Genomic DNA, 2,887 nt, shown 5'->3' on the forward strand with positions numbered 1-2,887 from the left:
ATTTAAAACAAATAATAATGGTTTTCTATGACAAATAAAAGATTTTTTGCGGTGACTAATGTATTTATTAATAGTATTACAAAAAATGATTTAAGAGTGTTACACAAAAAACATAACCACGTAAAATATTATCTTAACTTTTTTGAATTTTGTTAAATTTTAATAACTTTTAAATAATTATTTTATTGTTACTGTTATTCAGTTATATGTAATAGTAGCTGTACTGTGCATCTGTATATGTATATAAACCCCAGAATATGAACTGCAATACATCATTAGACTTCTGATTTACGACCAAGTAACATATAGTTGATAGCTAAATATTTTAGTAATGGAGGATAATTCTCCGGTTATTGGTATTGACCTGGGAACTACTTATTCGTGTGTTGCTGTTTTTCAAAATGAAAAAGTTGAAATTATTGCTAATGACCAAGGAAATAGAACCACTCCTTCTTATGTTGCATTCAATGACACCGAAAGACTTATTGGGGAAGCGGCAAAATATCAATGTGCCTTGAATCCAAAAAATACCATTTTTGATGTAAAAAGGTTAATGGGCAGAAATTATATAGATGATTGCGTTCAACGAGTAATTAAAATCTTACCCTATGAAATTATTGACGAAGAGAATAAACCAAAAATACAAGTCGAATATAAAAAAGAGAAAAAGGTGTTAACCCCAGAAGAAGTATCTTCTATGATATTATCAAAAATGAAAAAAATTGCAGAAAATTATTTAGGACGAAATATAAATAAAGCTGTTATTACAGTTCCGGCTTATTTTAACGATTCTCAGCGACAGGCTACCAAAGATGCTGGGACCATCGCTGGACTTGATGTTATTCGAATAATTAATGAACCCACAGCCGCCGCCATCGCTTATGGATTAAATAATGATACAAAAGAACAAAACGTTTTAATATTTGATTTGGGTGGGGGGACTTTTGATGTATCTATATTGAATATTAGTAATGATGGCATTTTTGAAGTTAAATCAACAGCAGGAGATACTCATCTTGGGGGAGAAGATTTTGATAGTATTTTATTAGATTATTTTACGCGAGAATTCAGCAAAAAATATAAAAAAGATTTAAGCAACAATAAAAGATCATTAAGGCGTCTCCGTTCTGCCTGTGAAACTGCTAAACGAATTTTATCTTCATCTACACAAGCGACAATCGAAATTGATTCGTTATATGAGGGAATTGATTTTCATACTACCATTACTCGCGCTAAATTTGAAAATTTGTGTGGGAGTTTATTCAAAAACACTCTAGTGCCAGTTGAAAGGGCGTTAATCGATGCTAAGCTCGATAAGAGTGACATCGATGAAATTGTTTTGGTTGGAGGTTCTACGCGTATTCCAAAAATACAAAACCTCCTTCAAACTTTTTTTAATGAAAAGAATTTGAATAAGTCGATTAATCCAGATGAGGCTGTAGCCTATGGTGCTGCCATTCAAGCTGCCATTCTCAGTGGAGATAAATCTGATAAGATCAAAGATTTATTATTACTAGATGTGACTCCCCTTTCATTGGGTATTGAAACTGCCGGTAATATTATGACTACCTTGATTAAAAGAAACGCGACAATTCCTACTAGCAAATTTGAAAACTTCACTACGTATAGTGATAACCAAGAATGTGTTAATATTAAAATATATGAAGGAGAAAGAACTAAAACTAAAGATAATAATTATTTGGGGGAGTTTCAATAAAATAATATACCCCAGGCACCCAAGGGTATACCTAAAATTAAGGTTACATTTGATATTGATGCTAATGGGATATTAAATGTGTCAGCAACCGAAGAATCTTCCGGCAAATCAGAAAAAATTACTATAACTAATGACTCGGGAAGATTAAACAAAGAAGAGGTAGATCGAATGATCAAAGAAGCTGAAATGTATGCCGCTCAAGACCGGGAATTAAGAAACGATATAGAAGCTAAATGTAAATTAGAATCATATTGCTTAGAAATACAAAATAATATCATAAATAATAACAGTAGTAATATAGATATATTTAAATCAAAATTAGAAAGTACTCTCAAGTGGATTGATGAAACCCCCTCTGCTAAACAAAAAGATTATGAAAATAAATTAAAAGAAATAAAAAAGGATTATGAACATATACTTGGGGGAAATGAATCAAATTTACATAATAATCAATTCCACCCAACCATTGAAGAAGTTGACTAATAAACAGAGAAGGGTTTTCATAATTTATTAATATAAAATTTTATATATTAAAAAATGAATAATTTCAAAAGTTACCAAGAAGGAATAAATGCCCCAATAGATCTTTTAAAATGTAGTTTCCCGTTCTGGATACACCAACAATATCCATTTTCTCATTATTATTTAGATGTCGATAAAGAAGATGTCCCTTTTGATTTAAAATATATAAATGTACATGCCACTGATCGACTATATTATTTACACCACAAAAAATCACCATTTTATGAAAATGTAAATGAGTGTGTAATGGTTGGAAGAATGAATGATTTAAAAAATAAGAAGTTGGTATTGTATTTCTATATGCACGGAGCTACGTGGAATGATGGACTTGAAAACGAGGGGTATATTTTTTGGGCAAGAGACCCTAATTTATTGCTTCAAGTTATTTACATCGAAAATGGGCTGAGGCAAACTGTTTATAATAACCTGAAATTAGATAACACTGGGGTAATGACGCTAAAGCCATATCCTAGAGCAATCCACCATAGATATAGAAGTAACTGCAATCACATTGCCTATCCAGATGAATTTGAAAATGCTATAAAGGATATTAATTTCAATGTTGAATTTGATTACATATATAATCCTATTGAAGGTGATGATGATCTAACTCAATTTAAATTTGATGTAGGAAACATTGATAGAGTA

The 2,887-nt window shown here is 30.8% G+C and overlaps 1 pseudogene; it reads left to right on the forward strand.

The window, feature by feature from the left end:
* Positions 1-331: 331 nt before the first annotated feature.
* LOC137656454 (heat shock cognate 71 kDa protein-like) lies at positions 332-2,200 on the forward strand (annotated as a pseudogene).
* The last annotated feature ends 687 nt before the right edge of the window (positions 2,201-2,887 follow it).

Source organism: Palaemon carinicauda, chromosome 17, assembly GCF_036898095.1.
Source record: "Palaemon carinicauda isolate YSFRI2023 chromosome 17, ASM3689809v2, whole genome shotgun sequence".
NCBI lineage: Eukaryota > Metazoa > Arthropoda > Malacostraca > Decapoda > Palaemonidae > Palaemon > Palaemon carinicauda.